At 36.4% G+C, this 15304-nt stretch overlaps 1 protein-coding gene across 2 annotated transcripts in view; it reads right to left on the bottom strand.

Moving 5' to 3' along the window:
- Ascc3 (activating signal cointegrator 1 complex subunit 3) overlaps nt 1-15304 on the bottom strand; it is a 307593-nt gene that overhangs the window by 168521 nt on the left and 123768 nt on the right. The gene's annotated exons all lie outside the window — the stretch shown is intronic.

Here is a 15304-nt window from a genome sequence, read left to right as displayed (position 1 = left end):
GTTACTTTCATGTACAGGAAAAGGTTTAGTGTTTTACATAGGTTTCGTTACATTCACTATTACAGGTTCTATTCATTGGCAGCAATGCTGATTCTGCTCTTGGAGGCAACAGGAGATAAATCTCACTTCAGTGTTTGAGAACTATCAGTTCTCCAGTGTACATTCTCCTGAAAGTAGCTCTCAGAGCGTTCTCCTAATGATGGTTTCAACAGTCTATGGCTGGTGAGCTAAACACAAAAGTATGCATTAAAGCAAGACACTCTCTTTAAATTCAAGGAAGAACTAATTGGAAAATTTAGAAACCACATAATAGGGACTGGAGAGATGGCTTAATGGTTATCAAGTTTTTCTTCCCAGGATTAGTTCTGAGCACCCACTTGGGGCAGTGGATAACTGCCTGTAAATCTAGATCCAGGGGATCTGATGCCTTTCTCTGGACTCCTTGGAGACACATACACCTTCAAAAGTAAAAGGCATATAATGGAATCCAATTTTAAAGTTAAAATTTTAAGACACAAAAGATCACACACTTTTACAAATAACTGCATTAAAAAAATCTTTGTCACTCAACATTATGGAAATGCTGCAGTTACTTCCTGGGGCCACAGGTTTTTTTCAATTGTATTTCACAAGCATATTATCTGAACTCTCTTCTCTTTCAAGGCAACACTCCCCCCTCCCCAGTGGGGATAACACTGTAAAGGAGTCAAGTAGAAAGAAAGTCAGTTACAAAGCACCTGAGATCTAAACTGGCTTTACTTTACAATCTCCAAATACTGTCTGTTAAATTGGCTTATCAGATTAAAATAACAAAATAGCATAATAATGTCCCATTAATAAATGTTTTGTGCTTTTTTTTAAGCTTAGATTTTTAAGAGACAGAAAAAAAATATAAAAAAGGAGACAAAATCGTATCTTTATAAGAAAAGTTCAACTGACAGTCCACATGGTACCACCATAGGACACAAACTACTAATCCTTCACCCGTTAAATAGCTTTGAAACATCCTTTTAAATATTTTATTCTTTGAAAATCTCATACACTATAGTTTGATCACATTTGTACTCCTCATGACTCTCACCAGATTCACCCTACCTCCCTTTCTACCTGGCCTCAAGCTGTTTCTTTAAAACCGAATTTGTGCTCCACAAATACTCTCAGGATTAGGGTCCTCACTAGCTGATGGTGGACCAAGCAGGGGTCACAGCCTTAAGGAAGTCTAATTTATCTTCTCGCAGCAGCTATCAATTGCTATCAGGTCTCCAGCTACAAGGGTACATCATGCCCATTGCCCCAGCTCCATGTACAGGTTTACTCTGACTTGAGTTTGCACAGGTCTTATAAATATTGTCATAAACGCTCTGCAGTTCTATATGCAACTGTCCCGTTGTGTCTAGAAAGTTTTAAAGTGTTTTGCTTATAGAATTCATCCCTCCAACAAAGTCTTTTGTTACAATCCAATATACAAGAGAAAAGCAAAACAGGAATATAACAAAGCAACTGAAGTGAACTGGATAGATACAAATCCATCTTTTCCCCCTTGAAAGGGAGCAAGCAGCTTTCCCACTCTTCACTTTAGCAGACCAGAGGCACCAACCCTGGAGGTGGCATCTCTGAGAACCTTGGAAAAATCTAAAACTAAGTTACTGAAGGAACTCTTCTGATGAAAAGGAACTATTCGAAGCTGTTATTTTTTTTATACAAAATGTTAAAAGTCCAACTATCTCATTCCTCTCCATGTTTTGAAGATATTTTTTTCATATAAATCAACCAAATAATCATTTTTAAAGTTTTACTCCTTTCTAAGAACCTATTTTAAAATATATAGGGGACTGGAGATGACTCAGCAATTAAGAGCACTGGCTGCTTTTCTAGAGGACCCAGGTAATATTTCCAGCAAACACGTGGCAGGTCACAACCACACGTAACTCCAGAAACCCTCTAATGGCTACACAAGTACCATTCATGCAGTGCACATACATACATACAAGGAAAACAATCATGCACATAAAATAAAAATAAATAAATCTTTAACATGAGGGCTGGCTTGTTGGGGTTTAGTTCTGCCCAGCTCCCACAGCTGTTATGTCCCAGAGAAAATCACACAGAGGTATCCATAAGTTATAAGACTCATTGGCCCATTAGCTCAGGCTTTGTATTAGTTCTTATAACATATATTAACCCATTTTTTTATATATATGTTAGCCACATGGCTCAGCACCTTTTTTAGCGGGGTAGGTCATATCCTGCTTACTTGTAGAAAAGGTTAATTTCAACTTCTATGAAAAGCAGATGAGCCTGCCTAGATGATCCTAATATACCAAGAAAAAATGTAAAGGATGAGAGATTTATGTGGACATGTCAAAGGACAGATAAGTCAGCCTGAAAGGGCTCCGACTAGCAAAATATGATCATTAGTTCTGTACTGGCTAGCATTAAGTTAACTTGACAGAAGCTAGGCATGCTAGAGAGATAACCCTCAACTGAGAAAATGCTTCCATAAGTTCAGCCTGCAGGCAAGCTTGTAGGACATTTTCTTAATTAGTGATTAATGTGGAAGCCTGCAGGCAAGCTTGTAGGACATTTTTATTAATTAGTGAATAATGTGGACAGGGCCAGCTCATTGTAGCTGGGACTACCCTGGGCTGGGTGAACCTAGGTTCTATATGAAAGCAGGCTGAGAAAGTCATGGGGAGTCAACAGACAGCATCCCTCCATGGCATCAGCTCCTGTCTCCAGGATCCTACCCTGTTTGAGTTCCTATCATCCAATGGAAGCATATGCCAAATAAACCCATTCTTCTGCAGTTTGCTTTTGGTCATGGTGTTCTTTCATAGCAGTAATAAAACTAAGACAAGTTTAAAAACTTTACAACACTTGCTTTAAAACAAAGTAAAACTGACTCCATGAAGTTACAGCTAGAGGAACTCGGAGAAAGATGTTTTCTTTCACACACATTGGCATTAAAGGGGTAACAAGTTAAAAAACCAGTAAAAATCTTAAAGGCAATTAGTGAAAACTTAGCTGGGACATCTTATGTGTTAAGTCACAAAGTATTAATATATGCTAACTTGCTGGTCACAAAGCATAAAATGGTAACTTTACAAAGAAGCCATTTCATAAACCAGGCAATAACAGCAATCAGCAACAAAACTGGAAAATTCTGGTAACATATGCCTCTAATATGAGAAACTCAGCTTAATTGAACATCAATTATATGATATTTTCACAAATTGAAAAATATGAATTTAATTATAAGAAAGGTCAGATAAACCCAAGTTGAGTCATTTTATAAACGATTATGTAATTAAAAATATAGAAGTCAAATACTAGGTAGATTTGTTCAGAGCCAAGAGAGAAAAGGCTGGCATAGTAAATCACAGTTACAAACCTAATGCTAGGTAGGAGCGCTATGCAGATCCTAGACTTCACTGGCTATCCAGGTTAGTTACTTGGTGAGCTCCAGGCCAGTAAAATATTCTGTCTCCAAACAAGGTGGGTGTCATTTTGTATTAGTTACTTTTGTATTGTTGTGATAAAGCTCCATGAAAACGCAACTTACAGAAGAAATGACTCATTTGGGCTACAGTTCCAGAGGGATAGGAGTCCCTCACCATCATGGCAGGGAGAATGGCAGTAGGCAGGTAGGCATAGCAATGGAGCATCAACTGAGAGCTCATATCTTGATTCACAAACAGGAAGCAGAGAGTGCACTGGAGATGGCAGGAGGCTTCTGAAGTATTAAGTCCACACTCATGACACATCTTCTCTAATAAGGCCATATTCCTAACCTTCCCAAGCAGTTCCACAAACTGGAAACCAAGTAATCAAATTTATGAGGCTATGAAGGCTATTTTCAATCAAACCATTACACATCTGGAGAATGGAACTAAAGTTCACCTCTGGTCTCCATAAGTATAGGACATGCACATACACCTACATATATATATATATATATATATATATATATATATATATATATATACAAATGCATCCACAACACAAGAACACATACATACAGGCACACATGCGCACACACACAATCAAATAAAAAACCAAAATAATGTTGAAGAATTGTTCTTAGTCTTTAAAAAATGAAAGAGACTCTACAAATAAGTAATCTTGGACTGGATTGATGTTTTCTTCCATAGATATTATTGTTGTCCACTATTAATATAGGTAAAAAAATTCCTTCCACAGTATACCAAGACACTAAATTCAGAAACATTAGGTTTGTATATCCTGACCAAGTAGAATTTATACCAGAATGTAAGGGTGACCAACATATGAAAGTCTACCAATGCAATATACAACATTAACAGAAGGAAAGAACAAGACTAAGTTGGCTCTAAAATAAAGAAAAATGAATGAATGAATGAATGAATGAATCATCTGAGAAAACCCAACATTCTTTCATGGAGAATTTCCTCAACTTGCTGGCAAAATATAGCAAAAGCAACACATGAAGAACACATAGCAATTATCAAAGATGAAAGGCTGAACATTTTCTAAGATTGGTGAAAAAAATGTATACTTCCTCAAATGAATGTAACATATTACCTGGATATTTTAGTTAAGGGCATAGTGCAAGAAAAGTACATAAATGTTACCTTCTCAGGAAAACTAATACTTTTATTTTAAAGACATTACAAGACACCTACCTTATATAATCAATAGAAAAAATTACTTGTACTTATACAAAGTGAACAAATCAGTGCTGCTTTCTGCATCTCTTTACATGGTTTCTGGAGATCCAAACTCAAGTGTCTATGCTTATGCAGCAAACATTTATCCACTGAGCCATTCCTCAGACTACCTGATTTTTATTTTTTGACAAATTAGCAATCATTTTCTTGAGAAAGATAACTTTGCATATACAGTTTTTTGGCCTTCAGGTAGTGACAAAAAATGGGCTTTCCATTTTGTGTACTTTCTAACCAAAAATGAGTCCATACAGCCTATGTTGAGTTTTTCATTTTATATGAGAATCTCTTTCTCTTTTCAAGCCCAATTTGAACTCCTTTGTTATGTTTAATCATGTGTTATGAAACCTAGCCAAACCTACCAGTTTATCCTTTCTCTGATGGAAAGATATCCTTTTCCTGTATCACAAAAGGGATGGAAAAAGACTAAATGCCAAACATCATCTACAGCAATGGCATCCATTACCAAAGCTCAATTTCCTCTGCTGATTCTCTGTATGTGTGAAGCACTGCTTCATCTGTAGTGTAATAGCTATTCTAGGTTGTCAACTTGACTGTATCTGGAATGAACTACAATCAAGAAACGGAAGGCACCTTGTTTTTCGGATCTTGACACAAGAAGACAACAGGTGCTAAGGCTGGAAGACACACCTTTAATCTGCTGGGAACCTATATAAGAAAACGAAAGAAGAAAAGGTTCCTTCTTCTTGGCCTGCTTGCCCTCGCCTTGTTAGTTCATTCCTTCACTGGCCCTGGAGCCTACTTCTTTGGGATTCCAGCATACACAGAAGAACTAACCTTGTGGGCCTAAGCAGCTGCTAGGTTCTTAGTCTTTCCATTCATGATTAGTCATTGTTGAACTGAAGCCTATTATTCACTTTAATAAATTCCCATATATAATAAATACACACACATAGACAGAGAGACAGAGATATTCAATCTATAAGTTCTGTGACCTTACACACATAACTTGACTGTGTAGCATTATCCTCACTGACTCTGATGCCAGATCAATGCACAGAAATAGCACTTTTGACCAAGATGGGAGGGCAAATGTTGCTACTTGTTTGAATGTTAGCAGGTGGTGAGAACAACAGTCTCTTCAATAAACAGTACAAAAAAAAAAAAAAGGCAAGGCCACATGCAAAAATATAAAATTATACTCTTTATTGTCTACAAAACAATCAAGATGGATCAAAGACCTAAATTTAAGAGTAGGAAAACAGAAAACAGAAACAATGCCCTATGTTCTCAAATTTGGCACTGCTTTACTAACTATAATAAGACAAGCAATACAAAAAGCTGGACATTAAGTTAAAAACTTCTTTGCATTGAAAATACCATCTGGCTTTGTGGGAGCCTAAGCAGTTTGGATGCTCACCTTACTAGACCTGGAAGGAGGTGGGAGGTCCTTGGACTTCCCACAGGGCAAGGAACCCTGACTGCTCTTGGGCTGATGAGGGAGGGGGACTTGATTGGGGGAGGGGGAGGGAAATGGGAGACGGTGGTGCGGAGGAGACAGAAATCTTTAATAAATAAATAAAAGAAAATACCATCAAGTGAGTAAAAAGGAAGCACATGGAATGTAGAGCAGGTTTGCAAATCATGTGTGTGGCAACAGTTTTAAAAATCAACAAAATGAAAAGTCAATTGGGCCTAAAGAAATTAAAAAGATTTCTGGCAGGAAGGTATTCAATACAAATGGCCAATAAGTAACAACAACAACAAAAAGACAAAACAAAGAAACCATGCTTTGTATCATTATTTCCCAGGTTGGAGACCCAACCAAAACCTACCTCATAGCAACTGGAACAGCTGCACTTTTAGAAACAGACAAGAACAGGGTCATGAAGGATATGGAGAAGTTTTCAGATCTGATTTGGACTGTACTTTTTTGTTTAACCATGTGTGTCATGAAAACTCTCACACTGTAATGGAAGATATATTGGCACAGCCTTTGTAAAAAACTTTTGCATTCCTTGATACTTTTAACAGAATTACAATAAATTGCATATCCTTCCTAGGTAAACACAAGAAGAACTAAAAATAAATATCCCAAAGAACATTTGTAAATGTTCACAGAGCTTCCTCAAGAATGGCCAAGAGGTATAAACAATATTAGTGCCCATCAAACATAAACAGGTAAACAAAGCAGTGTCTACATGCCAAAAGTTATTATATATGCTAAAACATGGGGAAGTAAAACAAACAGGACGTAAAAGGATAAATATATTATTCCACATATGTGAAAGAGTCTAGAGACAGAAACTAAAAGGTTCTCAGCCCTTGAGAGAGCTGCAATTCTGGAAAATGATCTCCCTTTAGAATTTCAGTTTCCATTCATCACATGCACTATTATAGCTCCAGGAATGCAACTGATGAGAGGAAGGAAGGAATATATGAGCAAGAGAGGTCAAGATCATGATAGAGAAGTCTACAAATCAGCTAATCCAAGCTCTTGGAAACTCAGCAACTCTAGACCGACAGTTGTGTAGCCTCCATGGGGCTGAACTAGGCTCCCCATATGTGGGAGACAGTGGCGAAACTTGAACTGTCTGTGCGGCACCTGGCAGTAGGATCAGGATCTGTCCCCGGTGCATGAGCTAACTTATTGGAACCTATTCCCTATGGTGGAATGCCACGCTCAGTCTTAATGCAGGAGTGAGGGGCTTGGTTCTGCCCCAACTTCATGTGCCAGACTTTGCTGACTTTCATGGGAACCCTTACCCCTGGGAAGAGTAGACAGAGGGTGGGCTGGAGGGGGAGAGGGGAAGAACTTTTGATGGAATGTAAAATAAAATTAAATGTTAAAAAAGTGCAATGAAGGTCAAAAAACAATTATCAGTTCTAAAATTTCAAATTCCAACCACCTTGGGACCATGACTTTATAAAAGATGTCAAATTAACTAAAACTCGAAAACTAAAATTCAAACTAAAATAGCTTCTGATTTGCTCCCATAATATAAGCTTGACATATTTAATTCATTGCACATTAGAGGATAATAAACAGAATAATGAAGCCTTTCTAATTATAAAGCAGTATCACACAGAAAAAAATATTTTACTAACCTCCAAAGCAGCCAAATTTCATCTGCTTTGTTCCAGACAGCCCCAATAGCAATATCTATTGTTTACAACAAATTGAGCAAAACCAACTAATCCATTAATTATGCAAATATAATTATTTAGAGAGCTAAATGATAACAATCTCATTTCTAAAGATGCCACTAGCCTCAGAAACACACTGTATCTGAACACAATAAAGGATGTTCTGATTTCAGGAAAATAATGAAAGAAAATATAAAATATATCCCCAAGATCTTTTTGAATGTGTTCATTTTTGTTGTTAGAGAATAGTCACTATGATTCTTGAACATTCAAACAGAATTTTCTCAAATAATACATTTATAGTGAATTTTTACTGAAAAGTAGACTATGTATGTATTTTTATGGGGTAAGGAGAAGATAAAATAATAGGCTTATATATTCCTAGTCAGCTTTTTTGGTTTATTTACTACCAGGCTTCTATAAAGAGAAAAATGACAACATTCCAAGAGCTCTTAGATGAACTTTTGACTATGTCTTAGTTTTTCAGTCCCTTTCATAAATATAAATGAAAAGTATCCTAGATTTTTCATAAAATTATACTTTTCAATTTACCTTCCTCACTAGGAAAAAAAACAAAAAATAAAAAAAGAGAAAGAAACAAGGAACATATGGCTATGATAGTTGCAAAACTACAACTGGCATAATTATAAATCATGTAGAAAAAAATAAAGAACCAGACATCAGCAGTTTCTCTATATATCAAAAATCACATTTTCTAGGACAGAAATTAGTGGGGAAAGTCCTATTTAATATAGCTACACACAAAAAAAGAGAAAAATATTTAGCAATTAACACAACAAATGAATTGGAAAGTAACAAGGGCTATTGAGTGCCAGCCTTAATGCTCCCTCAGGGTTTGTAGAGAAAGCTATGACAAGTGTGTGTGTGTGTGTGTGTGTGTGTGTGTGTGTGTGTGTTGGGGGAGAGGGGGTGCTTAGAAAATCTGAAGGCGAATGAATAAATTCTCTCACACATGTTTCCCAAGCAAGTCTCTTTATTCTTCTGCTTCTATTCTAATTTTCCTGACTTACTTCTAACTTCTCCTAGCTTCTTCCTCTAGCTTCTTCTTCTACAAGAGTTGTTTCTCACTGATCAAAAGCACTTTCCTAGGGCAGGCGACAGGGAACTGAGCCATTGCGAAGGCAATACAAGGCGGGTGTGGGGTGGGAGGTGTACAGGGAAATAAGCTTTGAGACATAGGTCTTTTGTTAACAGACTGCCCAGCAAAAAACTGGCATGCTTTCCTTAGTAACCTTAGTTGGACATCTGCAGATCTGACCTTGGACATAGCTGTAAGGTTTCAAACTTCTGGTCTAAAAGCCTTTAGTCTAGTTTGAACTTGCCCTGAGGAAAAAGAGAGCTAAGTGTGTGCAGTTGGTGTTACACTGAGGAGAAATTGTTATTTTTTTATATCAGTTTGAGTAAAAAGAAACAAATTAGGCTTTTAAGTGTCTATAGTCCTCATGGGACAAATAGATCCAGTTATTAAGCATGTCCCAGTATATATTCTATGTATCAAAACTATATAGCTATGTGAAAAGTTATCTTCTTGACCACCCACAGATATATTTGCCTAGCAGATGGAATATTTTCATGAGATAAACACAAAAGCAGTGGGAACACACCCAAAGCTATCCTTAGGGAAAAAACGAAGTTCTTAGGGAAGAGATGAAGTGACTAACAAGAGAAATTACAGAAAGGAGCAACTGGTTTCCACAGCCAGTAACTCCACAGTTTTCCAGGTGGGGCTCACTATCAGAGAATCAAACACTCATCGGGTAGGATGGTCTGTTGAACACTAGTTATTACCTGCTGTATCTCTCATGGCTCCTGACAGGAAAGTCTGTACAATGAAAGCTATAATACACTAAAGACATTAGAAGATGGAAAGACTTGCCATGTTCAGGGAGAGACAGAATTAACACTGTGAATAATGCTATAATACCAAAGGTGCTCTATAGAATCATTGTAATCCCTATCACAACCCTAATGACATTCTTCCCAGAATTAGAGCAATGCTGGAGGAATCACAATAAATGATTATATTACCAAAAAGAACACAGGCATGTATACCAATGGAATAGTATAGAGAATCCAGACATAAACTGCCACAACAGCCACCTAATCTTTGACAAAACTGCCAGAAAAATACACGAGAAAAGAAGCATTTTATTAAACAAGTGGTGGAATGAAACTCAAACTAGCCCAATATACATCATCTGTACAAAAATCTATTCCAAATTTATATATAAGATGGATCTCAATATAAGACTCAAAACTATAAAAACTGATGGAGAAAAACAGGTAAAACACCAAGACTTACAGACAAATAAAGAGAGTTCCTAAACATGAATTGAGAAGCTTCTTCCCATTGATCTTTCCTCATCTACTTTCAGTAGTGTAGGTTAGGTTGAATTGGTAACACGAAGACAAAAGGAACAAAACTGGCAGAGGAATAGCAATGGTGGAGTCACTAGAGCGGTAAGAACAGTGATCATGGACACAGAAGTGAGAAGGTCTTGGTTCAAAGCAATAAGTTAGGCTAGCTGCATGAGAGCTGAAAGTGGAGCGGCTGAACAACTGAGGAATGACCAGCACAGAAAGAGGGGAGCAGAAATAGAGAGACAGGAAGAGAAGTTGGAAAGCTAAGGCCAAAGAATAAAAGCTTATAAATGGTGAGCCCAGCCTGCTGTTCCAGTGAGATGCCAGGTATTTAAGGCTAAAGGTCTCAAAGGCAAGGTCACGAGCTGTCTCCTGAGGCCTTCAAAGGGCAATACTGAACTTTATCACCAGCCACAGCCAATGGCAGAAGAATTCTGACTTCCTAGGACTACACAAGAGCTATGTGGTGGCTTAAATGAGAATGTCTCCCATAAGCTCTGGCATTTGGATATTTGATCCACAGCTGGTGGTGCTGCTACAGGAGACTGTGGAGCTGTGGTCTTGATAAAAGAGTAGCTTTTGGGATGGACTTTCAGGTTTCAATGCTTGACACATTCCCAGTTTGCTTTTTCTCATTCCAGCTTGTAGTTCAGGTGCAAGTCCTCAGCATCCTGCTCTGACCTGCTGCTTGCTGGCACACTTCCCTACCATAATGGACTTTTATCCCTCTGGAATTATAAACTCAAACCATTTTTTTCTTCAAGTTGCCTTGGTCATAGTATTTTGTAATACCAATAGAAAAGTAATTAATTCACCTTGATACACTTAAAGAGCATGGGTCCCATTACTGGAGACCTCAGGAGGATGACAGCATTAGATTGCATAACTGCTACAGCTCCCACCTCTTATTGCCGTCAACACAAAAATCCCCAAACCTGGCAAAGGCTAGTGCTGGAAAAGACTCTTTGATTTCCTAAACTTTCAATCTGTGTGGGATAAAACCCCCAGTCACTTACTAATACATTTACCCCCATATTTAAAAAAATGGAAATACAGGTAGAGTTATTATATTCTTAAGAAGAAACAATATTTACAAAATTTATCACTTTTTACTTAAAATGATACTATGAATATAAAGGTCAAAACTCTAGGTAAAGACAAATAAACCCACAATAGTTACTTATGCTTAAATATTTAGCTACTTTTCATGTTGAATTTTGTGAAAAATAAGGATAATTATGCCATTGGAACATAAAATTTTTAACTTAGTGATAATATTATCACTGTATTACTTTATTCAGGGACATCAATGGTAACGGTAGTGAACAAAATGTTAGCAGTAGCAAATGCACTCACTAGTCACATGTACAAACTGTATACATGTAACAGGAAGAAATAGCTAAAAGGGACTTGACATACTTTTGTCAGTGAAATAAATAGATAATAAATAATAAGCTTCTTATTCTTAATGAAAACTATTTGAAAAACAGGTGAGAGAATTATCTATGCTGCTATGAAAGCAGGAGAATTATAACAAGTAGCAAGTGTTGTTTTAGTGCTCCTAAAGTCTATATTGCAACATCACTGTAAATTATTCAAATAACATAAAACAAGAATGGATTCAGATTAGATTTCATTTGCACCAAAGTTAATTAAATATATAAAATATGTGATATAAATTAAATTTGATATAAATAACTTTTTAGATTATCTAGATATTAGATAAACTAAAATCACAATTTTAAATAAATAAGTTGGCAAATAACCCAATACCCTGATTGCTGAGGCAGAAATATTTTACCCAAATCAATTAAATTTTTCAAAAAGCAAATATAAATAATTAAGTTAGCTTTCCTTTCATGTCCAGCATTAGAAAGTACATATCTAAAGGACAGAGGTAAGTATGTCTTATGCAAAGAACTTGTGGTGTGAAATAGCCCAAGCAAGGATGACACCAGCGACAGAGTTAAAAGAAAGACTGGACATAATAAGAAGGTGCAGCAACTTTATGAGCTGCCCATTGTGCTCCTTTAAAACTACAAATAGGCATTTAAAGAGGGTGGCCTGGTTAGTTTCTTGACAATTTGACATGAGATGGATTTATCTGGGAAGAGAAACTTTACTGAGAAAATACCTTTGTGAAATTGCCCGTAGGAAAGTCTATGGCGATTTCCTTCATTAATCATTAGTGTGGGCGGGCCCAGTCAGCTGTGGGTAATGCTGATCCTGGGCCATGTGATCCTGAGCTGTGTAAGAAAGAAGGATGAGCAAAACACAGGAGCAAACCAATAAGCAGCAGTCTTCCATGGCATCTATATCAGCTCCTGCCTCTAGGTTCCTTCCCTGCTTGATTTCTGCCCTAACTTCCTTCAGTAATAGATTACTATCGTGAAGTATAAGAAAAGAAACTTTTCCTCTCCAAGTTACTTTTATTCTAGCAATAGAAATCTAATTAATACAGAGGGGAATTGAAGGAAATTGAGGAAGATGAAAAAAATGAATAAAAGATTTGAAAGCCTGGTCATTCCTATGGGGAGATAGGATAAAGGAGATATTGTTACATGTACCACAGAAGTGGGTACAACATAAGCTTTGTCTCTAGGTTTATATCAGTTTCATAAAACAATTTTTTTGTTTTAGCTCTATTTTTCTTCTTAAACTTATACAGCACCTTTTTCATTTGATCTTTAAGTTTAAAACTTAAAATAGATACAAAGAAAAATAAATGGCATGGCAACCCAGAAAGTTAATGCTCAATGACTGATTAGTAAATTGTGGTAGTCAAAGTGTAAAAGGAATTATCAATTGTCATCAGCAGTGAGGTGGTAAAAAAAGGAATTTTGTCATCAGTGCTTATAAATTTCTCAAGGAATCTTTATGAGAATTTCTCCAGCCACACACTATTATTATAAGCAAAATGTTGTGGAGTTTATGATTCATATGTAGATCAACACTGAGTTTATAGCCTCAAAAATTCCTAAACTTCTCTCTTTATGACAAACTGTTTCATACTATTCAGAAATATATGTTTAAGAGTGGAATACAATTTTTAAAAAAGTTTCAAATGTGGTCAGGGATATAATAAGAAGGCTTAGTAGATTAAGGAGACCTCTAAAACTCAGACAAATGCCAGGTGGGTGTGGCAGCCTGCCTGCAATTTCAGCTTTGGAAGGTGGAGCTTGGGAACCATTGGGGCAAGCTGGCTAGAGAGATACAGATGACTTTTTAGGTTTTTAGCCTATGGAATTAAATCTATAGCCTGTTATTTGTTGATCTAAGAATTAAGAGAAAAGCATAGATTTGGGGAAGATACCATAGATTTGATACAGATAAATTACATTGTGATATAAACGGGGAGAAGCAAAATGGTAAAATGGTCACATGACTCTAGGGCTGAGAAAAGAGGTCTGTGTCAAAAACATAATTATATTGAGTTATTTTAGAATGGCCATAAATGAGACTGGATGAAAGCTTAAGAAAATTTGCTGAATTGAAAGGGTCTAGGAATGCTGAAGTATTGGAAGGCAGAGGTAGTCTAATCTCTGGAGGTTCCAGCTAGCCTGGTCTACAGAGTTCCAGGACAGCCAAGGCTTTTATACAAAGAATCCTTGTCTCAGAAGAAAAAAACAAAACAAAGAAACAAAAAAGGGTCAATGAGTAAGTCAGACAAAGAAGGAGAAGGCTTAAAGGAGAAACAACAAAAACAACAAAATGACTGAAGAGAATACAGAGACGAAAAAATTAAGAAGAATCTTGCTCACAAGGGCCAGAACAAAGAGATTTAAACAAACAAACAAATTTTCAGGTTCTCATGAGGCTAGAATAAGAACCCTTGAATACTAGAATTTTTAGATTAATTTTAGCAATGTAATAAGAATTTAAAAACTGTAAAATCAGAATTCTAGGCTAGAGGGATTGATTAATGGTTAAAAATCCTGCTGAGCAAGTGTGAAGGCCTTAGTTTGGGTCCCCAGAACCCAATGAATTTTATATAAGACTCACCAGGACTGGAGATGGGACAGCGATCAAAAGTAGAGGTATAGGAAATACTTTCTTCAGACTTTCTTACAGCCCCAAATTAGACCTTTTTTTTCTTTTTTTGGAAGAGCCATCTTTTGTAGTATAGATGAAGGAGAAATATCTTTAATATTCATACTCACAGTAAAAAAGCATCCTTAAGAGTCATACCTACATATGCCTTTAGGGTAACACCTCATAAGGTCATGGGGAACAAAGAATACAGGATTCAAAAGCATACATAAGTAAGGCATTTTAAATGAATTTGCTGTGGCTAAAAGTTACCAAGAATCAGAGATGCTTACATACAAAAAATAAAAATTTTCATAGGCAAAATAGGCATTGCTAATTTCCATTATGAAAGTTAGTACAACAGAATATGTTTTGATTGTATATGAATACACCTGAGAACCAATGTTAACAAAGATTCAGGAGTTGCTTAGTCAGCTGGGCAGGAGGCATATATGCAAAAAGTGAGGCATTAAGTGCATACTCCTATTTTCCCAGCTGGGGTAGACAGTGAAGGATTATCCCTGAACAGGAAAACTAGCCAAATTTTAACTTAAGGTCACAATGAATACTGTGGAGAACAATTGAAAAAAAACCTGATGTTAATCTCTGTGGTCGCAGGCACATAGACAAGAACACACACAAACATCAAAATCATACTCTTCAGACAGGAAATTCATCTAGTCATTAGCCAATTTTAAGGGATTTTTTTTTAAAATCTTGAAATAAAACCATTAGTGAACAACAAGGAAAAAGAAAATAATATAGTAAAGATTGGTGTTTAACTTTAACAAGGTTGAAGTTCTTGAGTTTTCTTTAACCAAATCTTTTCTGCTATCAAATGGGAGGCAGATTTTTAGATAAGAAGCTACTAAATAAGGATCTTATTTCCTTTTCAAAGTTTGATTCGAAAAGTTCAAAATGCTATAATTAGAAAAAGTTCCTAATTGTCTTCCTATCATTGTAACAAAGTTTGTATAAGAAGACAATCTCAATAGAACCACAGGCATCAATTATTTTCCCATTCTGCAAGTTACACAGGAGGAGGGGAATTATTAACAGGAATGATAAAGCTGTACTTGCAT

The sequence above is a fragment of the Chionomys nivalis genome, chromosome 2 (assembly GCF_950005125.1).
Source record: "Chionomys nivalis chromosome 2, mChiNiv1.1, whole genome shotgun sequence".
Classification (NCBI taxonomy): Eukaryota; Metazoa; Chordata; class Mammalia; order Rodentia; family Cricetidae; genus Chionomys; species Chionomys nivalis.
The sequence above is the reverse complement of the archived record's forward strand: the minus strand, read 5'-3'. Positions and strand labels throughout refer to the sequence as shown.